Genomic DNA, 26035 nt, shown 5'->3' with positions numbered 1-26035 from the left:
TGATACATCCGATGGGTAAAATTCTTATTGCTGAAGAGTGGGATGTTACAACTAAACTCCTCCATCATTAAATTATTGATTGTATGTCTCTCCCAATTTCAATCCACACAATTATTCATTGTATATTACATCATCATCATCTTCATCATCATCATTATTAGGGTTAATATGTCTTTACCCCTTGTAATATAGGTCATTTCCGGTTTTACACCCTGTAAAAAAATATTTTTGATTCACCCCCTGTAAATTTTTTTTTTTTTATTTACCCCCCTAATAGGCCAAACAAAAACGAAAATTTCTTGAAAAATAAAATAAAATTGGTTTTTGTTTGGCCTATTAGGGGGGTAAATAGGCTATGTTAACTTTTGAAAATGCTATGTTAACATATTTGAATAGTCCGGAAATGCAAAATGGGGATGGTTTGTTTTAGAATGTAGTGTTTATATATCACTTATTTTTAAGAAATTTGGATAATGTTTATTTTTTTCGATTTGGATAATGTTTATTTTTTCCAATTGTTGATTTATTGTTATTAGTGTTTTATGTTTTGAAGAAATGTTTATATATTGTAATATATATTAGCACATAAGATCCGTGCCTCGCACGGTCGGCAGTCTAGTAAAATATATGTGGCATTAGTTACTATATAATCACGTTACTAATAAATTATATGTTATATACTAGGGGGATTTTCAAAAGCACTTTCTAATCTTTCATTTTTAATATGTGCAAGTGTGTACAATCTCAATAATAATTTTATTAATTTTTATAATTAAATATCATATCACTTCATTCAGTCATGACCATATTGTTTGTGTAAGCTCTAATTGTCAATGTTTTTGTGTTTAAACTTAGAAGTTGTATCATGACGATTTAGTTATAATGTAAGATATTTCTTTTTTATGTTTGTTTCAAATTTATAAAGTCCCTAAAATAGTTAAGCTAGAATGTTTAATGGAATATTAAGCGTGACTTATTGTGTGACTCCATTAAACATAAGGTCATTATTCTTAAGGCATTCATAGTCAAGTTTTATTTGAAAGTGTGATAACAATAATAGATAGAGACTATTACATGAGTAGACTAATGACTACATCTCATGTAACATCCCGCTAGTCAGCTAATGGAATATTATCAGTCAAACGTGTCAGAGGACAAATGTTCATGGAAAGCGAGTAAGACGGGAAATGTTTAGCAAACGATATCAGTCAAGTATGGACTTAAGTATCAGTGTCGGGCTAAACGTGAATAAGACGAAGGGCATTTAAGTACTTTTGTGCAAGGTGGTATATAAGAGTTTTTGGGGGCCAAATCTTCACAATTTCTTCTTCTTTCTCTCTCTAGGTTTTTGAGAAGAGAATTATCTCCTCCTTCTCTCTAGAGGCCGCCCCCTTTCCCTCAATCTTTCTCCATCAAAGCTTTCCAATATCATGATATTGGTGATCAAGCATGGATCAAAGAAGCTTCATGAGCAAGAAACATCAAGAAGGAGAGGTTTGGCATGATTTGAGGAACTTGAAGTTAGGGTTTGAGCTTAGGCAAGATGGATTTAAGCTTGTTAGATGCTGCAAATATCATGTGAGTTCTTAGATAGAACCCACCTTTGGGATTATGTGTTTGATTTTTGCAAGAAACACATGAATTATGTTAAGTTTAGGAAAATATGATTTTTGTACCCTTGCCTTTGATCTTGCTTTGTTCATGTTAAAATTGCCATGAAAGATTTTTATAATGATATATAAGTTGCTGGATGTTTATAGTGCATTGCAGGATCGAATTTGACGAGTTTTGGGTCAAAATTGCAAAATCTGCACCACAGACCTGAAGAAACTCTATTAGCGAAATTTTTGCTAATAGCGAAATTCCCCAGACTGCCCAGGTCACTATTAGCGCAGCTCTCTGCCCATGCCAACATGCTTTTGGCCTGTTGGCCCATCTTGGGGCAGATGGTGCATTCTGAAGCCTTTCTTTCATCGTTTTACAACTTTATAACCCCAAAACAACATATAAGCAATGCACATAACATCAATTGATCCTTGAAATGGAAATCATGGAAATCTTAGCATGTATGGCAAGGATGGCACAAGAGTGTTAAGCCGAGTTAATAAGGTAGTGATGAAATAAGAAAGGGAATGAATATAGAGCCTCGACATAGTTTGTCGAGAACTAGAATGCTTAGCTAGAATCCTATGTAAGGTAAGACGCAAAGTATATTCTTTTCGCATATGATTAAGAAAGTTTGTGCACGCATGATAAGTTGTGGATTGATAGGTTAATCTCTCCATTATGATTAAGTACGTTCATGAATGAACAAGTACGTAATTTACCATTAATCGCATCGATCCCGGATCCGAGGTATATGAGAAAGCATGTATAGGTTAGAAACCTTTCATGAATGTATAAGACAATAATGAAAACGTAGGTTTCGTGTCTCTTGTGATCCACACTAGGTTGGATCTCGAGGGGTTTCCGCTAGGTGAAACGGGATAAGCTCCGCAAGGGGGGCCCGTACGTCACAGAGGGAGTTTCGATGTACCTTAGATAGGTTTTCATCGGTTAGATAGGGATTGTGCTCGGGTTTACTCCACCCCGGGGCTCTCCGTAAAATGAACTCAGATAATGTTGTTGTTGTTAAACGCTAACCTCTAACTTAATGAATGAACTTGATTTCCATATGAAGTTAGATATGTATAGGTTATGTAATAGAGCCTTGACGTAGATCGTCGAGAACTAGTATGATAGCATGAACCCCTAAGGATGTCAAGATATTATATGACGTTACACACATACAAGTTATGAATAGAGCAAGTTATGAAGTTTATGCCGATGACGATCTTAAGTTTCCCTAATCGTCCGGTTTAGGATTGTGTCATGATTATGTTTTGTTAGGCCTCGATGCATTTAGCGTATCTTGGCAAAGCGGTCTTAGGTTCCCTTAAACCGCCATGACACGTAAGATGTTTGTAACACCCACGACGTGGCTTTCGATATCCCGCCAGTTGGATACGAAAGGTTCCCGCCAGTTGGAACGGGCACTATCCGTAAGGATGACCCCACGTTAATAAGAGGAACTGAATCACATCGAAATGAGAGGGATCCGGAGGCCGTGTAGGTATGGGACTACATGGTTGAAGGAAGGCTTATATGAATTGTTAGGTACTACCCATATCAACAAGATGCATCTTCTTTTCGGTAGCTCATTCCATAAGAACTCCACAGTTAAGCGTGCTTGACTTGGAGCAATTTTAGGATGGGTGACCTACCGGGAAGTTTCCCGGTACGCGTGCGAGTGAGGACAAAACACACTGAAAAGACTTGTGTTGGTTTGTGGGGTTAGTCGGCAATCCTAAAAGCAGTCTGGGATGTTACAATGTTAGTAAAGACCTATGACAAGTAAGATGAACCTATGACGGATCTAGTATGCACGACCGTCTAGGAAAGCATGACCACACACGTATAATCAACCGCCAGGTTGTATTGTAGACACGTGGTAACCGTAGGTTTCCCCCGAGATTACCTATAGCCTAGGATTAGGTAGAACTTGTAACACCCCGTTTTCCCAACATAAAAATTTCATTTAAAATCAGAGTATTTATTTCATAACGGAATGCCACACACTACTTTAACATCTCAAAACAGATAATAATAATTATCCTTCAAATTCAACATCATGAAAAATCTTAAACTGTTGCAGCGGAAAATAGTTCAACATTTAAAAGTCTTGGCACGCAGGCCTTATTGGAAAATCTCATAAATTAGTTCATAAAAGAGACACGTAAGGAATAGAAGTAAAAGCAAGCCCCCATCCCGTTACGTATCAGAGCACCTAGACACCAACTGAGAGTCCACTCATGAACGCCTCTAATCTTTATTACCTGCACATTACCCATGGTCGAGGCAACATATACGCAGAAGGGGTGAGATTTCATAATCAATACATTAAGCATATAATCCAATAAAATGCATTTAACAGCTTAAACATTAATATCATATCAACGATTAACAATTAGCATATTTTTCATTTCATAACAAATACAATCATCAATACCATTACTAATTTTCATCACAAATCATAATCAACTTACACTCAACTTGACGACACAACTCATCTTTGACCATGCAACTCTATCAACTCAACAACAACTTGACAACTTAAACATCATGAAATTTCTTGTTATGCAAATGCATGTGGTACCAATCAACAACAAAATGAGCATAATAGGCTCTTCAACGTGTGAGCACAAAGGCTGCCGGGCCTAAAGCCCCCAACTTTAATGAGCACAAAGGCTGCCGGGCCTAAAGCCCCCAACTTTAATGAGCACAAAGGCTGTCGGGCCTAAAGCCCCCAACTTTAATGAGTATGCAATGAACTCAGACTTCCAACAACTTAGACAACATCATGAACGACTCATACGACTCATAATCATGGACAACTTCTTAAATTCTTGCAACATAGACCGACTCATGCAATTTCAAGACTTTAAAGGTCAGCAGCAATGAACAGCAACAGATTTACAACATATAACCGTGTTGGAATATCTCAACATCATTTAAGGAATGGATTACATCAACATAAATATCATAAAACATCATAACATTATTCATGCAACATTACTAATCATTTCAGTCATATAAACAGACTTCTGTAACATCTGGAAACATCCTAAACCACCCTCATTCTTACTTCTAAGGTCAGCTCAAGACTATACGTGCGAAAGGATCGCATCGGGACAATTTTGGGCAACTAACAGCCTAACTCGCAGTGGCGAGTGACTTTGCTCGCAATGGCGAGCAAAACGTGTTTTCTGGAACTCCTAAGACCTTGCTCGCAATGGCGAGCTACTTTGCTCACAAATGCGAGCGTTACGGGTTACTCGCAATGGCGAGTTGTTTTGCTCGCAGTTGCGAGCTCTGGGTTCTAGCTCGCAGTTGCGAGTGTTCTTGCTCGCAGATGCGAGCGATGAATGTCAGTACGGCCAGAAACCTAAAAATCACAACTTTTCACCTATATTCATGATTCCTTCATCCAAATAACATCTAATTATCATCTTAAGGAATATCTAAGGTCTGTACACTAATTTTGCATCAATCTAACATCTGTTCATGATTCAATCATCAAAATTGATCTTAAACCTAATTCCCAATTCTCACCAAAACTTAATCTAATCATGCTAAATTCATCCTATAGAATCATACTCTTAATAATATTGAAAATTAGTCTCACCCTTACCTGATAATAGCAGAAATCGATAGCCTCCCTTTGTTCTTCTCTCTTTCTGACTTTTCTCCCTTTTTCTCCAAAAACGTACGTATTCTGTTTTCTAACTTTTGTTGTCTATTTATCTCTCCTAATTACTCTTCTCACTACTAATTGCTCATCTCACAACACAGCCCAATTTTTAATATTTTTATTTTATTTCTCATATCTTATTTTATTTAATAATAAAATAAGTCACACCAACATAACAACTTCACAACATCAATATACTTCACGTCAATCTAGAAAATCACATAATTTATCTATAAATCATGCAAACTATTTAAATTCTTAAATCATATAAATATAAATATATAAATCCTCATTAAATTAAGTAAATAATTAAGACGGGCGTTACAGAACTCACTGAGACATTATGTCTCATCCCAATCCTTATTTGTTTCAGATAAGCAGGATGGTTTTGCTAGCTTGTAGCCGGATGGATATTTCAGCAAGCGATCGTTCGTATCCGCTGCAGGATGTCAGGGATTTTAAGGATGTATTTTCTACATTTTGGACTAGTAGTAGAGTGTTTTGATTGTACAAATGCTCATTGTTGTATAAATTATTCATTCAATGTATTTTTGTTGTAAAATTTAATGTATCCAGTATCGAGTTAATGCACATGCTAAACTTCCTAGGTACGTTTAGTATGGGTGTTACATCTCACAAGTCATGGATATGAGATATTAAGTCTTCACATAGATATATCTATTACGAGTAATATTTATACTAGATTGACACGCCATGATATTATTACACATTGTGGTATCTAAGTGTCATAAGTTATTCTCATAGTGATAGTGGTGTAAGCTACCCATCAATCAGAAACCACTACGATCACTAGTTGTGGATTTTGGTGCTTTGTTGTAGTTCAAACATTGTCTGTAACAAAATGATTATAATTTCAATTGATGAGTACTCCATTAATCATTTGGAAGGACATGAGTCACCAAGATGGAACTTGTGCCTCCTACATAATATATGTAATTTTTATGGTGTCTTTGATAGCTTCCTTGTAACGTTTATACTAAATTTATCTAGAATATTTAGCATGTGCATTAAACTTAGTACTTGATACATTAAAATTACAAAAATAAATTTTTTCTTTTGAAGAAGTTATAATATTACTTGTTTAAACATCTGAAATAGTACCACTGGTGTAACACCCGAAAATTATAGTTAGTGATTTAATGAAGTTAATTAGAAGAATTATTGATTTTATGATTATATTGATGTTATGATGCTTAGTGATGTTATGGTGCTTAAATATTATGTTAGCTATGAAGAAATAAATTATGATGATTAATGACGTAGAAGGATTAATAAGACGAGAGAGAAAACAACTAAATAAAATAATATAGCAAAGAGGGAGGTGTATAATAGAAGGAAATAATTGAGTGGGGGAGAGAGAAGTAAAAATAATAATAAGTAGAATAGAAAGAATAAAAGTAAGAGGCTAGCCCAACTATAAAAAGAGAATTAACATTTGGAGTTGTCACTTTTGCCGAAACGTAGAAATAAGAGAAGAAGAGAGAAGAAGAGGATTGAATGTGATCACATGTGTCAGAGTCCGACACTAAACACCCTTTGATCAGATGTGTTGGTCTAGATAGGTTAATACAAAGGGCACTACTTTAGACACCCATCCTTTACTTATGTGCTTTATTTACACTTTTTTTTTTTTTTTTGTTAGATGATTTTGTAGATGATCATCAGAGAACAAATATTCCGAAGAAGAATGAATTGTAAAAGAAAAAATAAAAAATCCAAAATTAAATCATCCTCCACAGCAATCAGTGAGAGAGCCAAAAAGCTGAGACTTCAGAGATTCGAGGTAAGGGGGAGATTCCTTTCACTTTAGGGTATCTTAATCTATTATGGGGGTATCTTAGTCTTAGTATGGTGTGTTGTTAAAATGTGAATTATGATGAAATTATGGTGATGAATGAAGGTAATGATGTTGTTGAACAAATGAAATTTAAGGAGATTAATGCAGGGTTTATGAATTGAAAATTTGACGTACAAAAGAGTATGTAACCCGGTAATATAATGAAAAAGCTAGTGTTTAGATGATAGGGTAACCCTGGGTAATGTTTCCTATCAATTTGGGATCATACGGGGTTGAAAACAAATTTTTTTAGCCAAGTTAGGAGCAATTTCGAGGGTAAAAACTTTGTTTTCTGTGTTCTAAAACTGTCACATGAAATCAATTACGATGGAAATCAATGTGCCATGATGGTTTCTGCTCCAAATCAAGCTTAGGTGTCTTCATGAAAGTTGTAGGTATGGATGTTAGCTTTCCATTGACTTTGGTTTGACCTCAATCAAACATCCACAACGTGAGTTATGACCAAAATACTACACATGGGTCAGCACAATCGTGCATCTCTCATAGCCTTATGAAAATAAACATTTCCACCACTTTCTGTTCAAAATTGGATTTAGGCGTCTGAATTAAAGTTGTAGATATGGATATTAGCTTTCATTTTACCTTAGTTTGAATCCAATAGAACTTCTAGAACTTCAGTTATGATTTAATTACTGTACTTGAGTCATGCTGCATTTTTCATGAAATTTCAGCATAATCCTTCTAGTGGTCTCTTCAACATCTATAAAAGCAATAGTGAGTTTAAGATAGCCATTAGTGTGTAAATTCAAAGTAAGGATCCCTAAACTATATATCTAAATGAGGAAGTGTGTTTAAGCATAAGTAGAAGTGATTACCTGAAGGTAATGGCGGGTCTAAAACATGAATTGGTGATAATGTCATTAGGGTTAATTATCTCAAAAAGCTAGAGAGAGTATGTCGTGAAATGATGAAGGACTTAGAAGCGAAGTAGAGAGAGTTGTAAGAGGGTAATTCAGGAACTAATGAAGATGGAAATAATAGCAAATTAGAGTAAAGGATGAAGGTAACAATGAGACTATATGAAGAGTATGAACTATGGTAAATCAAGGAGACACGGTTGTAGAGGTTTAAGGTAATAAACGATGTTAATGATGTGACGAAGTGTGAAGTAGGATCCAAAATATGAATGGGTTAAAGAAGTGAAATAGACGGTGATAAGAAGGAATAATGGAGTAGGTGGCTACGGGTAATTTATGAGGTTAAAAATAATCTCCTTAAAATAATTATGAGCTTAGGAAGGTTGTTAGGTTATAGATAATAAGCGTTAAGATAAGCGGTAACGTTAAAAAATTAATGAGGTTTATATAAACGAAGAGAAGGAGAGGCGGGTTAAATAAATGGATATGATGAAGGATAATGATCGCGGTAAGGATAAATATCGATTTACCGAAGGTTATTAAAACGAAACTATAATGACGTAAATAGTGTGGTCACATTGTGAGTCTAAAAACATGAATTAAGTTGAAGGAAAATAAGACGAATATAAGAAGGGTTATAGAGTGGTTTTAATGAGAAGAACATATATATATATATATATATATATATATATATATATATATATATATATATATATATATATATATGTATGTATGTATGTATGTATGTATGAAAGAGGTAATGGCGTTGGCGAGGTAGGGCCTTAGAATAAGGATTGAGTCTAATGATATAAGCTAGATTTAAAGGGTACAAAGCCGAGTAAAATAAGTGTACGGTGTTAGTGGTCTAAGATAATAAACGAAAACAATGATGAATTAATAAATGATGATAGGATCTTAAAACTTAATAAGCTAGTCGCATTGACGAAAACCATTATGTGGAGTGACGAGGGATTAGTGAAAATCCTAAAGATTGAGAATGAAGAATAGAGTGTGTCACTAGGAGTAAAAGATGTAGAGAACGAGGAATGAACTAATGGTGGGTGTCAGATTTAAATATGATGTGAATATGACTAAATCATGAGTTAGACATAAGTAGACAAATATATGGTGTTAAATAATAATGAGTTGCTAATGACGTAAGATGATGATGTAAAATGACGTTATGATTGTTAAAGACGAATAATGTAAAATGGTGTACGACGAATAATGACGAATGACGAACTTGTTTTCTAATAACAAGTAAAATGATGAATAACTATGATGTAAAGATGATTGTTGTGTATGTGTCTTCTAAATGATGTTTTGGTGAGTCTTCATGCATCATATCATACTGCATAATGACAAATGATGAATGACAGATGTAAGTTCAGTAACACACCTCTGACTTACATTATTATGACAATATGATCCGGTACCAGAATGCATGTAGGTCTAGGAATTAACATGTTGCATATAGGTTATGTTAGGTGAACTGTGATATGTGAAAATGATGTGAATAGGTGTGTGATAAAGGTGTGCATCTGATGTATGTGATCATGATGTTTATGAAATAAATTGTATGAATATCATGATGAATGACTGATGATGATATGATGAATAACCGATAATGATATGATTATCTAATTTATTATTTATGTATTCCAATATATATTATGATGTGAATTATCACCCCTTTGTTGTTGCTTGTGTACTTTGGTGTCTGTACCCTTGGGGTACAGATACTCAGGACGAGGAGCTTTATTTTGTAAGACGCTTAGAAAGTGGCGACGAAGATATATTTCTCGTAGCTATTAGTTATGATATTAAGTAGTTGAATAAATATATGCTTTGATATGTAACACTAGGGTTGGGGTTAAACGTTGAATGTCTTTAAATTATGAAGTTTAAGTACTATGATGCTTTGTGCTATTTTTTCAAATGATGTTAAGGACCAGATATTTATATTTATGAAACTTCTATGAAGTATATTCCGCTGTTGAATTCGATCCTCTATTATTTTATTATGTTAAAGATGAATGAATGAGTGTGACATCCTTTTTCGTTAGAACCATGATTATTATCATTATATAAAATAAATGTCGGGAATTAAGGTGTTACAACTGGCGTGTACAAAATAAATGCAAATGACAAGTAAACATAATTGTACAGCTTCTTCTGATATTTCGTCACGAACTATCCTGCTTGTGAACCACCTGCTTGCGAACCACTGTGCATCTGAAATAAAATAAAGAGATTAGGGTGAGACATGATGTCTCAGTGAGGTCCACCTATCCTAGGCTGTAAGCAATCTCAGGGAACCTATGATCGCCATTTGTTCTAACCTCAACCCATCTTGGGTTTATAATGTTCTTATATGCAAAACTGAGCAATCGGGGGATATATAGGATCACTATCTGAATACTATCATGATTCTTATCATAATCATATTATCTTTCATATTATGTTAAAAAGTTAGCATTAAACAAGTAATATTATATTATTATCTGGATTGATTTTACGGAATAAACCCGAGTGGAGTAACCCTGAAATTTATTCTAATGACATAATCGGTGAAAATTCCTACTGGCGGGAACACCGGACTCCTCTTGTCGTCGTGTGGGTCATCCTTACAGATAGTACCTCGTTTCAACTGGCGGGAACCTTTCGTATTCAAACTGGCGTGGATAGCAAAAGCCACGACTTAAACATGTTTTAAAATAATCTGAACTGATTTCTTATAAACATGAAATAACCTCAACTCCACTACTGACGGGGAGTTAGAGAGTAATGACTTAACTTAATTGATTTCCTTATCTATACTATATATAAAGAAAACTACATCTTTCAGCTTTTTTGCACTGACTTTTTCTCTTTCCAAAAATACCCTTAATTTTCAATACAAATAACACATAACAAATAGATAAGAATAAATTTAAATATTAAAAAAATGTAACCAACACGATATGAGTATATTTATATTTGTCCAATTTTTATTCATTTATCATTTAAAAAGTGTAACAAACTAGATGAGTATATTTATACTTACTTTTTTATTATCCTAATTATACCCTTAAACGACTTTTTCTATAATAAAGATTGTTGTTGGTGTCATTAAAAAAAATAATAAATTTTTCCCTTTATGCGTGAGTTAGAATGCTTCTTGCATATACTCGTCGTGAATAAATTTGGCATTTAAAAAAAAAGATTCTATATTTTTATTTATATTATTGGTGTCATTGAAATAATTAATCATGGTTAGCTTATTTGTCATAATTTGAAAGAGAAAATATTTATACTTTTAATTTTAATCAAAACTAAAATTTCATAAAAAAATAATTGGGTTTTTCGAACATGTGCAAGATTGCACAGCTTAAGTAGCAATAAATGCATAATTTTTTGCGTTTTTCTGAGTCATATTAATGAGTCAATTAACTGGTTTTTTCTTAAAGAGCGTTGCTAAATCTCGCGAGAGATTTGCTCGCAAAAAATTCACGATAGTGTTTTTTTGTTATATTTCAATCCTTTCTTTTAAGCTTTTGGAATGATTATATATCTTTCTTTGTTTTCTATACTGCAATTAAATAGATATAGACAAAAAAAGACCACGTTGCCTTAAAAAGAAAAAGCCACCGCACCGTCACATTGCTACATACTTTCATAACTCACAACAAGAATCTTATAAACCAGAATCATTTGCTATATTGCAAGTTTAATTCATCTCAGCGTTGCAGCTTCATAAGCGTAACTGAATTTGATATAATTAACTCTGTTGTCATGAAATCATGATGGTCAGTGAGTTGTTGTGGTTGATACCAGTTTTGCATGCCATGCCAGCTGCCATGAAATCAGTGAGTTGAAGTGGCCGTGGTCACATGTAATTAAGCTGAGAGTTAACTTTGGATACCAATCTCATGGCTATTAAAAATTCAGCGGTGGTGATTAATTAAATACATCAATTTATGAAAGCCACAGAGAAACACTGTTCAGAAACAGGATTCCATCGCTAATCCCATATCTAACAATTCTCATCTCCCTTCACCGTAAACTTAATCCTCTTCTCAAACTCACAGCCGTCTTTCATTTTATTAACAACAGTAAGCTATGAATACGATTGAATTTGAAAACATATTCCTGTATGTGATTTTGATTCAAGTGGAAAGGGGATCGCAGAAGAGGAAGAACACAGGGAGAAGGTGCTGAAGGTTGTTCAAGTGTTTATCTGTGGCTTTCAAATAGGAAGAACAAACAATTTTTAAGAAAATGGTAATTAAATGACTAATTAATATGACTCGGAAAAGCCAAAAAAATTATGCATTTATTACTGCTTAAGTTGTGCAATCTTGCACAGGTTAGAAAAACCCAAAATAAAATACCATTTATAATTTTCAAATGTAAGCGCAATAAAAAGAGCGGAAAGACGGGCACATGAGTACCCGTCTTTTCACTATTTAAATATAATATTTCTTATCATATAAGTTATATCGGTCCCCGAAGTCCAATACTGACGCGGACATCAGATGACACAACATATCGAATAATTAATCTAATACTTTCATGTACTTGCTCATGCTGGCCTATTCAGGTTCTAGGCATATTGTTGTCATATGCCATTTCTAAAAGGGTTATAAAATAATTCCCATGCCCTGATAAACATATATTGTTATAAAATAATTCCATAATTACTTTTCCACTACAGCTTATGCCCTAGCTTATAGCTTCGCCAATTTTGAAACAACTCAACTCACTTGTGTTCCACTCTTACTTCATCAACCAACATGTACAAACATTCTCATTTCAGTCTCTGCACCAGAAGTTCACTGTTTGCCATTTAAGCACTTCCAAATAAGTTTAATTACCATTTAAGCACTTTTGCCATTACTAGAACAGATTATCATTTTACAAGTACTCATATACCCACTTAATATATATGTCCTAAGTTGATAATAACAAAATTATACCTGAAACAGCTCAAATTCTAATTTAAGCTTTTGTCCAAACAGCTTATCTAGTAACTTATGGCTTCTATCATATTAATTTCAATCCAAACTTTCACACAACAGTTCCAACATGTATAATCAGCCCTATGAATCACTTATACAGTAGCTTAATCCACAACTTAGTCATTTAAGGCAAAATTCGCAAAACAACTTAACTGACAGCTTATGACCTCTAGACAATTCAATTTCAATTCAAATTTTCCAGAAGTAAACCAAACATGTATACAGATCTCCTAATCCACTCATACAAGAATTCTAACATGTTTCATTCAATAATCAAATATGGTAGCTTTTGGAACAATTTAATCACAACTTAAGCCATTAATCACTTGTACTTACACTCAATTTCAACTTTCATCCCTTGCCTCAATCTTGACACTTCTCCTTGCTTCCAACTTTGAGTTTCTACTTCAAAACTTGAACCTATCATCCAAAAACATCACTACCATGAACATCATCTCTTAAATTTCATATTTCTTACTTGAAATAAAAGCTTACCTAAGTCCCAAAGGGTGGGGAGATGCTGCTATGGCTGATTAGAGGGAGAGAAATTAATTCTTGGAGTCTAGTTGAGAGATAAGTAAAGTATGACTAAAGACCATTTCAACTAGGATTTGAACTCAAGTACTCCAAATCAATACAACATTAATGGAAGTTCGTTTACCACTTGAGTCCAACCACTTGATTTGTTTTTAATAAGTTAATTTAATTGTTTCCTAAATTTATCACATTGTAAGTTATGTGTTGACATCTTAGGAAATGAACTACCATCATAAAGAGTGTGTTCAAGAGTGTACTGTCAATCATGAGGTTAAGATTTCAGTATTACAATTTACAAAGAAGATAACTCTTTTGAATTTCACACTTCAAGTCATTAAACCAACCTTTCCTCAATTCATACATGACAAATGACAAATCCAAATATTTCCCTCTCCTTCACATATCATGATATGAACAAAAGAAGTGCTGCACATAAATGCAGAGTTGGCGTGCCATCAATATGCAAGCAACCACAGCAAACTCCTACAAATTTCACATGCAGCATAATTGTTTGTGGTCTTCATCTCCTCTACCCCACCCAAACCACCAACCAGAAACAAAATCAGTAAATAAAAATACATACAGTTTTCATCTCCCAAGTCCATTCCAAGGAAAAGGCATTTCAAGTTGAGTAACGAAACAGTTAACGGAAAAGAAAGGAAATTTGCTCTGCTATCACTATCGATTTTTAGTTTTAGCAGTGTATTTTGATCATGATTTTATTTTAGCTGTCATAATTTTTTATCATTGTCAAGTAAAAAGGTAATGAAATTATTGAAGTAGGATAAGGATATGTTAACAAACGATCAAATGTAACATACTAGATAAATGGTGCAAATTTTGGGATTCCAGAGCAAAAGTTTTGCAACACAGAAAGTTAATAAATTCAAGTACTACATTTAGGGTCTGATCAAATGACATTTGACCTCTGAACTTGGGCTTATATCTGTAATGGAAGCCTTGCTATGTCACAGAAATATCCTGCCAAAAGAAGAGGTTGTAAGAAAAAAAATTAAACAAATGCTAGTTTTAAGTTGAGGAAAATTGTAGACAAAGAAGAAAAAGTATATAACTTTTGAATAGATATAACAAGCATAGATAAAGCAAAAGTACCAGCAAAGACATCTACATACCAACTTCTAAAGCTGATATAAACCAACTGGTATTACGAGAGCAAATAGGGGATATCCCAGAATTACAATAGTATTCCTTTAATAGAATATAACAGTCCTTATTTTCTTCTAATATTGATGGACACAGGTCTGAGGAGCCTATGCTATGTGTCCATAGCCTAATAAGAGTTAGTTATTTAGGTAATTAGAAAATAAGGCATGTTGTCTTTAAATAGAGATTAGAAATTAGATAATGATGATCTTGTGTAGACCTGGGACTTGTTGGCATTTGAGAGAGTTTAGAGTCTCAAATATAACACCGTTCATGATTCGGTTTAGGAAGGAAACTGAACTGTTACAACCATTCGGTAAAACTGAACCAAACTGTTAATGGCTCGAGCCGAACTGAACTGGTATAAGGGTTGGTGCATTGGTTTTGTAGTTTCAAACCAAACCTGAACTAGCTTTACAAAAAACCGAACAGTACTTTTTCGAACCAAACAATACCAAATTATTATTATTAACTAACAATAGTGACAGTTGAAAAAAAAACCCAAAATTATCAACTTAGGACTGCTATTATTAATCGATAATTAGGACAAAAAATTTGAAAGACTCTAGACTCTCCCAACACCAAAATACCCCAAGTATACACAAATAATAAGATCATCATTCTCTAATTTCTAGTCTCTATAGGCAACATGTCGTATTTCCTAATTACCCTAACTAAATCTTATTAGGCTATGAACATAACACAGGCTCCTCAGACCTGTACCTATCAATATTAGAAGAAGATAATGTCCTCCAGAAACCTAAAAGAGATATTCACTACTTGCCCTGCCAAGCAATGTAGTCAAACTTGAGATCCTACCTAGGATCAGGAGGTGGGTGAAATGTTGTAACTTGAGTTTCATAAGACAGCTCATATACAAGATCCTATACACACACGAGCATAAAAACTATCATATGTGCATAAAATAACCCTTAAATCACTATTTAACTAAATAAAATACAAGAGAATGAATTTGATTGGAAGTGTTTGGCCTGGACAGGCTACAGCCCAATTCCCTCATCATAAAAAATATATATAAGTCCAAAGCAAAAATAAATTAAAAATGAGTTGGGCCTCATGGCCAAAGCTTTCTTTGCTCCTTCACCAAAAAAAAAAACCTAGTTCTAATAATCAACAAAGAGAGACTGTGAGTCGCCTCAACCATGGTTGTCAAAATCGCATGACGGGGAAGAGGAAGAGTCATAGATGGCAGCACAAGCGAACGTAGTGGCGCAAGAGCAGTCATTGGAGCTAGCAGCTAAACAATCGGGTCATATAAGCAAAACCTGACCTGAAGACAGAAAACACCCATTTTGGAGTCTATCCACACACAGAACAAGAAAATCAAGATTTTAACCACGACAGAGTACTCCAACGATCCTGGTCACATCACAGCAAAGAAGTCTGGTTGTCAATCGTAGAATCGTGTGATCCTATGATCTAACTCGCAATCTTGACTGCTTTGCTGCCAAGTGATAATACATTGTCTGCTTTGCTGCCAAGTGATAATACATTGTTCACCACCCATTTAATTTAACCGTATATGTGACCCTTCATATGTTGTCAGATGGTACAAAAATATAAGCTCTATCATTGTGGGATTCAACAACAACCAAGCCTTAATCCACTACGTAGTGTCGGTTACATAGATCAAATTACACCATAATGTTCGATCAAAAACCATATTTCGATCCAACTCATTAATCTCTAGATCTTTCTTAATCGTTTCTCTTATAGTTTTTCTAGGTCTAAATCCGCTTATAGTGTCTTCCAGAAACCTAAAAGAATTGAGAAAACTTCTACATTTTCCTCAATGGCACCACCATCTTTCTAAACATGGATATTCACTACTTGCCCTGCCAAGCAATGTAATCAAACTTGAGATCCTACCTAGGATCAGGAGGTGAGTGAAATGTTGTAACTTGAGTTTCATAACACAACTCAAGATCCTACTGTAGGATAAAATTGTATGCATACATATACACACATGAGCATAAAAACTACTACTATCATATATGCATAAAATAACCCTTAAATCACTATTAAACTAAATAAAATACAAGAGAATGAATTTGATTGGAAGAGGGTTGGCCCATACAGGCTACAGCCCAATTCCCTCATCATAAAAAATATATATAAGTCTAAAGCAAAAATAAATTAAAAATGAGTTGGGCCTCATGGCCAAAGCTTTCTTTGCTCCTTCACCAAAAAATAAAACCTAGTTCTAATAATCAACAGACAAAGAGAGACTGTGAGCTACCTCAACCATGGTTGTCAAGATCGCATGGCAGGGAAGAGAGAGAGTCATAGACGGAAGCACGAGCGTAGGTAGTGGCGCAAGAGCAGTCATTGGCGCTAGCCGTTAAACAAACGGGTCATATAAGCAAAACCTGACCTGAAGACAGAAAACACCCATTTTGGCGTCTATCCACACACAGAACCGGAAAATCATGATTTTAACCACGACAGAGTACTCCAACGATCCTGGTCACATTGCAGCACAGAAGTGTGGTTGTCGATCGTAGACTTGTGCTATCCTATGATATAACTCATGATCTTAACCACCTTGCTGCCAAGTGATAATATATACATTGTTCACCACCCATTTAATTTAATTGTATACGTGAGCATTCCTATGTGGTCACATGGTACAAAAATATAAGCACTGTCATTTTGGGATTCAACAACAAACAAGCCTTAATGCACTACGTAGTGTCGATTACATGGATCAAATTACGCCATAACCTTCGGTCAAAAACCATATTTCAATCCACTCTACTTAGTGCAGCATCTACATGTCTTCTCTCTACATCCCAAACCACCTAAGCCTAGTTTCAATCATCAATAATTGTAATAACATATAATAATAAATCTTTCAATTTTATTCCTCTATAGAAAAATAAATGTAATAATCATTTTATAAATTAAAAAAATTGTGCTAAACCATTGTAATAATCATTTAGGCCCGCTATTATGGAACTAAATTTAAATCAGAACCATAGAGATCATATCATATATTCCCATGGTTGATCAATTAGAGACATGCATTGAAGAAAAACATAATTTTTTGTAGTACTATTAATCTAAAAAAAAAAAAACAGAGTAGATGGGCACGATACCTAGTTGAGAACAAAGAGAATGTTCTTCAATGTGATGAATCAAACGCTAAAAATCTGGAAAACGATGAAGCAGAGGAATCCCAAAAACATGAAGATGAAAAAATAATCAAGGAAGACAAAGAATCTGGTCGATCCATGGTTCCTTTTTCTATTCGTCTTGGTCACAACGGATTCGTTGATCTCTTCAATCTTCACCATTGTAGAGAATGGAGAGTTCCGATTCGATCTTCACCGTTGTGGTCACCCGTGGGAATTGCAATAGCTATGCCTACGGGCGCCAAACAAAAATCCTAAACAATCAACCAAACACTATAATAACGTTGTTTTGGAATTTATTTGTTTCTTTTTAGGAGCTTATTTCCATTTCACTTATTTTTTAATAGTTCTATAATGTTTTTTTTATGAAGTATGATGTTTTTATAAGATTAATTCTTAATGTAATAAAAAGCATTATTTTTAAGTAAATTATTTTCACATTTTGGGAATTCAATTTTTTTAATACTCTAATTAATTAGAGTCCAAGTTGTAGATTTGTTCTGAACCACCAAAATCTCATAGACTGGTATGAATTTATTTGATCGCTGGACATTTTAAAATAAAATATTATAAGTTTTGGTAGCAAACATGCGTTACAGTTCCAAACCAAAGTTGGAAATTATGATGATAAAATGAAATAAAAAAAGAAAATCTCCTAGGAACAAATAATATCACAACTTTATGTTGACAATAGTTAACTCTAAACGTAAGATCTTTGCCTCTTCATTTGAAAGTCTCGTTCTTGATTAATGTTTAAGCGTTTGATCCTCTAAGTCGTTGTGCCTGCAAGAAGCCAATTAAACATTAGAAGACATAGTCAAATTACACAAGATAGTTCATATGATTCCACAATGCAAAAGTTAAGCATAACATATGTAATTGCAACTTCATGTGATTTTGATGGAACGTATAAAGACAACACGAGATCAAAATGTATAATATTTCAAAGCCAAACTAAACTTCTAAAAAAATAAAGGCATAATTGTATGTTTGGTCTCTTATGTTTATTTTAGGTTTCAACCTAGTCCCTTATGTTTTAAAAGTTTCAAATTACTATCTTATATTTTAAAAGTTTTAAGTTTGTCCCAAACGTTACTCACATTGGAATAAGTTAGTCCCTTCTATCACTTGACCGTTTAGAGACATGGGTTGAGTATATGGATGTTGGAATTTAAGTTACTTACAAAATCAATTTTAAAACATTTTTTTTCATTTTTTTTTGTTTTATTAAAGTCAATATTATGTTGCGGTAGAGACTATCTTATTCCAAAGTTGGGAGAATTTTCACCTACTCTAAAACATAAAACATAAAATCTAAAATAAGTTTAAAACATAAAAGACCAACTCAAAACTTTTTAAACGTAAGGGACAAACTTAAAATCTAAAATAAACACAAGGGACCAAACATGCAATCAAGACAAATATAAATTTGGTACCTTGTAATGAATATTATTTATTGCAGATTTAAGGACATTAGCTCCAACAATCAACCTCAACTTCTGCTTGAAATCATCACGAGAAATCTTCTTTGACTGTACAAGCATGACATGATACATTAGTGATATTTTATTATTTAAGACTAGACACCTATTTGAGCTCATGTACATACCTTCAGCAATGCATAATGGGTGTTGACAATAGACATAATATGGGAAGGAACCATGTTGCTGATGGAATCCAAAAGCATGGTAAAAGGAAGCCAATGGGTCCTCGGAGATCTTCCAATGTTAGCAGGGATACTAGTAGCATTTGCCTGAGGTATCCCACAAACCAAAATTGTTTGGATAAAGGTAATAGAACAAAACGTTATAGAACTAAAAACCATAAGACGAATCTTAGAAGATGAAAGCCCCAAAATATTGCATATGAACATGTTAAAACCATAAGATAAATAAAAATTATTAGTTTAGAAAGGTGTACACTAGAGAAAACATTCTTAGATTATAAAATAGTTAAAAAAAAATTGGCATTGTTATTGTCTTTTACATAGAAAACCAAGAAAACAAAAGATGTCAAACTTATGAAAAAAACTTACAGGGTCCATTGTAGAATGCTCATTGCCATTTTTCTTACTCTTATTTGAACAAACACTTCCTGTAAATGAAATATCATGTGTCGTGATCAAGAATACTTTTCGAGAGTTGAAAGAAATATCAATCATACAACTTAGCAGCATAAACAAATTATTGTTTTGTCAAACCAAAGTGATGTTGTTAATATGTTGAAAAGAATTATATATTAATTGATTTGTCGATGATTAACTTCGACACACTTCTGTGATAATTATGTAATGTTAAAATATAAAACATTTTTTTTGTGCAAAAGCATATATCTACACTAACACACGAGGTACAAAAAAATGCTAAAGGAACAATACATCACCTTCAACATCCAAAGCGGCCTTGAAGCTGACAACAAATTCTGGATATATATGTGTGTTCATATTCATGTTCCAAACCACATAGTAATCTGGACATTGAGTGTCGTCCACCCCATTATCATATTCACAACTACTTGGACAAAGTTGATCACTGCCTGGATGAAGAAGCTCCATGTTCCCCATTATTACACGACATAAGACTAAATGCTTAATTCCATTATAATCAACATCACAATAAAGTGAGCTGTAAAAATGGAAAAACTAAATCATTATAGCATTCCAAAAAATAACCTATAATAATATTAATGTATGAAGTTCAATGTTCATCATATGAAAACTAACCATGCATAAGGACGGGTAACAGTCGTAAGATGAACACCAAAGCCATATATGCCTTTAGTTGGAGATAGTCCATTGCGACGAAGTCCATATTCCGTCATCTTTGACAATTCCTCTTTAGAAGAAGGAAGCCATGCATAACGAATATTTGCATCACCCTGAACACCTTTTGTGATATCAGCTTTTTTCTGGAATAACTCCAGCCGCTTTTGCATTGATATGCCTGAGTTGCGGTAAATCTCAACAATGTCAGACTCTGTAATGCCGAAAGTAGTCATTCCTGAAAGAAACATATCCTGTACAGAATTCACATCCAGTTTTCCATATATAGATTCAGTGTAAGCATCTAAATCTACATCTAGCTCTTGCTTAATAGCTCCAGCAAAAACTTCAGGGAAAAAGCAGTTTCCTTCCTCATCGATCCAAGAAATAGGTTGTTGCAAACCTGTTTTCAGGTCCATATGATACATATGTAGAAAATCTAGCACAACCTTTTGACCACCTAACTCTACCTCCACATTTGCCTTTTTGTTTTTGAAATCATTCTTAACCAAGTCAACAACATCCTCCGGATAGTCAAACCATTCATCGTTTTTATAGAACATCAAACGTTTAGGCATCCCGCTTTTTTTATAGTTTAAATACATCTTGGCCATGGATCTAGAAATACCAGGACCAGAGTCATTTGGTCTGCAAACATCTTCAAGCAACGAAACTCCAATCAGATGTGCAACACATCGAGTAGCAGTTCCATCCAATGCCTTTAAGGGTTTTGCTTCCATTTCTATCTACTAGATGACTACCTGTGTACACACACTCGAATATAAAACCTATGGTGCAACAATTTGAGAATATTGAACTAGTATAAAGGATCATGTGCTCATCATAGTAATATAATGTTGACATAATAATAAAGATAGTAAATAAGAGCACTCCTTGGAGAGCAAAACAAGTAATTTGAATAAGTTGGACATGCAAAATATTGTAACAACATAAATAAAACATAATGGAATATAATATTAAAAGAAAGTTTGAAGGTTTCTTCAACATCATACTATTGTATGCACTAGAAATTTACCGATATGTCAAATGTGGAAATTTATGCTTTACAGTCTACACAAGACATTCCAAGTAAACTCATAATCACAAAGTATATTGACGTGACCTTTGATACCGACTTTCCAACAAAACAAATCTATTTCCACAACTCTTCTTACGGTCCCCAAAAAAATCTTTCAAAATAAACACTTAATGATTGATATGATTTTCTTAAAATTGACAAATCTTAATCCATTTATCATTTACTCATAAACAAGTTGTGCATAAAAGGCTTCAAACTTTTCCATATTTGGGTATAACTTAAAGTCATCTTTGAGAAAAAACATTCACTAATCTCAACCTGAAAAATTGTATTGATAATTCCCCGCTTTAAATAAATAAATAAGTCCACGCTCCTTTTTGAAAAAAATTTAAGCAAAAATGTAAAATGTAAATGCATCCTTATGAATTACTGAAATGCAAAATATGTTGGCACCCCAATAACACAACAATCATTCGCAACACCCCAAAATAAAATCATTCAAAAACATCTATGAGTTTTAAAATCATTTCAAACATAAAAATCATCCCCTAAAACTGATAAAAAATAAAATCTCAATTCAAACATAAAGAAAAGAAGATCCTAACTTGATCCACTTAAACCAACCCATTAATTACAAATTCAATCAAACACAAAAATAAACCAAAAAAAGAATGAAATTACAATAATTGAAACTCAAAATAAAAAACAAACAATTAAATTAAATAAATAAAAATAAAAAACTAATCAAAAGAGACAAGACTTTAAAATTATACCTGAATGCATAAACACACGCAACGATAGAATATTGAACAATTTCACAAGTAATTTGTTCTAACTTTGAATTGTACATCTAATTGTAGGAGTAAGAGGTCCTTTTTATACTGATTCTAACTCAAAAATATAAACTCTAAACTAATCCATTAGACGAGTTGGCATCTCATAGACACGACTTGAAAGGTAAACTTTAACAAATTGATAATTTCCTTCTATGAAATTCAATAAACCTTCACTTGATTTGGTATGTATTTTATCCATTCACATTCACTTCTAGAACGCTGAGTAAGCATTTAGTCATCATTCACTGTATTGGTTTTCTTTTTCAACAATTCGCAAATCTTTTTTATCCTTCTACAATTAAAGTTTTTCTAATTTCAATTTGATTTTTGTAGGTTTGTTAAATTATAAAAAAAAATCTTTTAATGTGGAATCCAAGTATGGATATTCGTTAAAAAAATACGATTTGTTTCTTTAAAATAAATTTAATAGTTATGGTAATAAATTTATAAATAATATTGAAGGTGACATTGGCACTTATCGTGTAAACTTTTTTATTATACTACTTGCTTTGACTATGTATACTTGCTCACAGTTTTTGCAAAAAAAAAAAAAAGTAAATTAGTTATGCACTAACATCCCTTAAAATTTAAAGTCACCTTCAATATTATTTAAAAATTAATCTGTTTTAAAATCCTTTTAAAATTTATTTCCATAACAATTTTTCATTATTTTAAAAGTAAAAATAATCTAAAATCTAAACAAATAACCATTGATGAATTTCTCAATAAAAGATCATTAATTTACAAAATTAACAAGCAATTAAAATATCAAATTAAAACTAGAAAAAAATGTATTTTACAAGGATAAAAGAGATATGTAAATTGGGGAAGAAGAACACTAATTCCATCAATCATAATTTTTGGATCATTATAAATTTTTAAATTTAATTATAATTACTTCTAAAGTCACAAATATGCTTAAGAGTTTAATGGTGGTGGGTTGACATTCTTTACACTAACGTTGTATATATTTTCTCTTAAAATAATGAGAAATACATGTATAATTCTTTATATTCCCTAAAAAAATGTATAATTCTTTTTATAAAATTTGAGGCTTAAAGACACTTTTAACCCCCTAATTTTACAGTAGTTTCGATTTTGGTTCCCTATTAAACAAATATGGCTTCCGACTGGTTTCTTGATCTTCTAGTGTCTTGAATGATTGATTTTGAATGATCAAAATTTAAAGTTACAAAAGGGGAAAAACTTAGGGGCTGGAATGTGGTTTGCAACTAGTGCAAAGTTAGGGGGTCAAAAGTGCGTTTAAGCCGAAATTTTAAGTTTTTATTTTTTATTTTTAAGAAAGCCGAAATTTTAAGATTATTATGCTATTAAAAAACAGCCAATTTTTATGGCATTCAAATTTGAAAACAATTATATTATTTATTTAGAATTAATATTTTAAATCACTTTTAATTTTATTTTTTTAAAGTTTACAAATCAACCAAATTAGGGATTTGGGAGGACCTGAATTCGATTCTTGGATGGAACAATTCTTGGACCGACTATACTTACCTCACAATCAAACTCTGGATTATTAGGACCCCGTTCCGTGACAATTAGAGGATTAACAACAAAAAAACAACTTACGGCTTAAATTTTACAAGAGTATTTGAAATGTCTTATAGGATTGACCTAATTAAAGCATATTATAGATCTATAAATATAAATAATTAATGTACGCATACTCTTTAGTGTTGCTTTGTTTCTCTCGAACATATTTCTTCTAATAAAAGTTATACTTATAAATATATCCAAAAGATACTAATAAGACATGTATTGAAAGATATTTAATGTATTAAAATTAGCTTAGTAGGATCATTTTCATGTTTAATTGTATTTTTTAATTATAAAAATTGTTAGATTGGACTAACAAAAATATTGTATTATTTTAAAACTTATGTTAAAATTCATATTTTAGCTTCTTTTGGACCTTTATTCATAAATCTTTTATAAGCTAGTCTTATTTGTGTGATAGAGGTGGTTGAAGATTTGAGCCTTTTTTGATGTGGTTCAGTTTCAAAAACCCGAAAGGTTCTGGTTCTGTTAAGTCGAAAGGATGTGTTTGGTTACTAACGTATTGGACTCATCTCTCGATCAAAGTTCTTAAGTGTCTGATTAAAATCCATTGTGTTTGGTGGACTGACCTCTTTGATACTCTGGTGTTCCAGATTTGTTGAGATCTACAAGTTTCAAGGCGTCATATATTCCACCACATTAGTACCAGCTTGTTATCTGTGTTAGTCCTTGTGACTGTTCTCGGGCTAATGCTCAAAAGAGCTTTTATGCTTGTTGTTGTGTTCAGGGATCTGTTGGAACTTGGATTTTGATACTGTGTTGGCGGTTGATCAATTCACCAAATTTAAACCCTAGTTGTTCTTTGTAGATGTTCACTTTTCATCTTTTTTGTAACTTGGTTTCGAGCCCGTACGCGAGTTCACTGGGTTGTGCCCGTGAAGAGTTAATTTTTGTTAGCATATATTAGGGCCGGTTCACTTGGTCTGATTTATCAAGATGTATTTCCGTTTGAATTGTACTTGAGTCAGGTCTAATGCTCACGATATTTGTATGTCTCTTTCTTTTTTAATATATTTTCCTTTTGCATACAAAAAAAGTGTAATTGAGGCCAAAAAGGAGCTAAAATATATTATAGATCAATTTATATTTTAAACAATAACAATTGCCTAGAAACCAATTAATATTGTGTTAAAATTCAAATTTGTATCTTCATATATAAACTAAAAATATGAATTTTAGCTATATGAAACTAATTAGTTTCATATAAATATATTATCCTAAATTGACAATTAATAAGGTGGAAATAGGTCAAACAACAACTGCTAGACATATGATTAAGTGTATGTTTGGTATCACGACAAGTTTGCCAGAATTAGGCAATGATTTTGCAAAAGAATCTATCATGATTTTGACAAACTCAGTATAGCACCAAACATGCAAAAAGTTTAGAAAGATAATTTAGATTTTTTTTTATCATAAGATAATTTAGATTGAACAAAGTGTATATGAGTTTGACACTCTACGTTTTTTATTTAGACAATTTTAGGTCCATAATTACCACTTGGGAATGAGACGACTGTGATTGAAAATGTGTAGATTTCAAAAATTCAAATTAGATTCTAGTACCAGTAGACTAGTTATTTTGTATTCAATAATTTTTTGAATGTTTCAAAATCACAATTTACTTTGAATATTTTTCTTCTCTGACGTCTTTGTATATTTTTTGTGATTTTGCTAAATCTTATGAGTTCCTAATGGACTTTTTTTTTTATGAAATCTTTGAAATGTAATATCTATTGTAGATCAACTTTAGTTTATACTATTCATAGGTTATTTTTCTTTCACGTGTTGAAATTTGTTATGGTTTCAAATTTGTAAGTCTCTCTTTATTTAGAATTTGATTATGCTTTAAATCAAGAATAAAAATACTCAAGTTGACACTTGACATAGGGATAAGTTGCTTTATTAAGAATCCATACACCGGTTTGCTAGTAACACA

General features: G+C 32.8%; 3 long non-coding RNA genes and 1 pseudogene across 4 annotated transcripts in view; all 4 read right to left on the bottom strand.

Moving 5' to 3' along the window:
- Positions 1-10022: 10022 nt before the first annotated feature.
- Positions 10023-26035, bottom strand: part of LOC146950509 (uncharacterized) — a 72610-nt gene continuing 56597 nt past the window's right edge. Inside the window, exon 5 of the long non-coding RNA XR_015027559.1 lies at positions 10023-10261. This is a non-coding gene — a long non-coding RNA (uncharacterized LOC146950509). The remainder of the gene's footprint in view (positions 10262-26035) is intronic.
- Positions 11639-18155, bottom strand: LOC146950512 (uncharacterized). 2 transcript variants are annotated; one of them, XR_015027555.1, is made up of 4 exons: positions 17847-18155; positions 13522-14544; positions 13363-13446; positions 11639-12843 (listed from the first exon to the last, which is right to left on the bottom strand). It is a non-coding gene; the product is annotated as an uncharacterized LOC146950512 (long non-coding RNA). The 2 variants fall into 2 exon arrangements; XR_015027556.1 differs by having other exon boundaries at positions 11639-12827.
- On the bottom strand, positions 18399-19612 carry LOC146950511 (uncharacterized). The gene is made up of 3 exons (XR_015025479.1): positions 19492-19612; positions 19319-19414; positions 18399-18665 (listed from the first exon to the last, which is right to left on the bottom strand). It is a non-coding gene; the product is annotated as an uncharacterized LOC146950511 (long non-coding RNA).
- On the bottom strand, positions 20245-21399 carry LOC146950510 (putative inactive poly [ADP-ribose] polymerase SRO1 pseudogene; annotated as a pseudogene).

Source organism: Medicago sativa, chromosome 2 (genome assembly GCF_051527215.1).
Source record: "Medicago sativa cultivar Bolivia chromosome 2, Bolivia_mono, whole genome shotgun sequence".
Lineage (NCBI taxonomy): Eukaryota > Viridiplantae > Streptophyta > Magnoliopsida > Fabales > Fabaceae > Medicago > Medicago sativa.
Note: the sequence above shows the minus strand (reverse complement) of the source record. Positions and strands in the feature narration are given on the sequence as shown.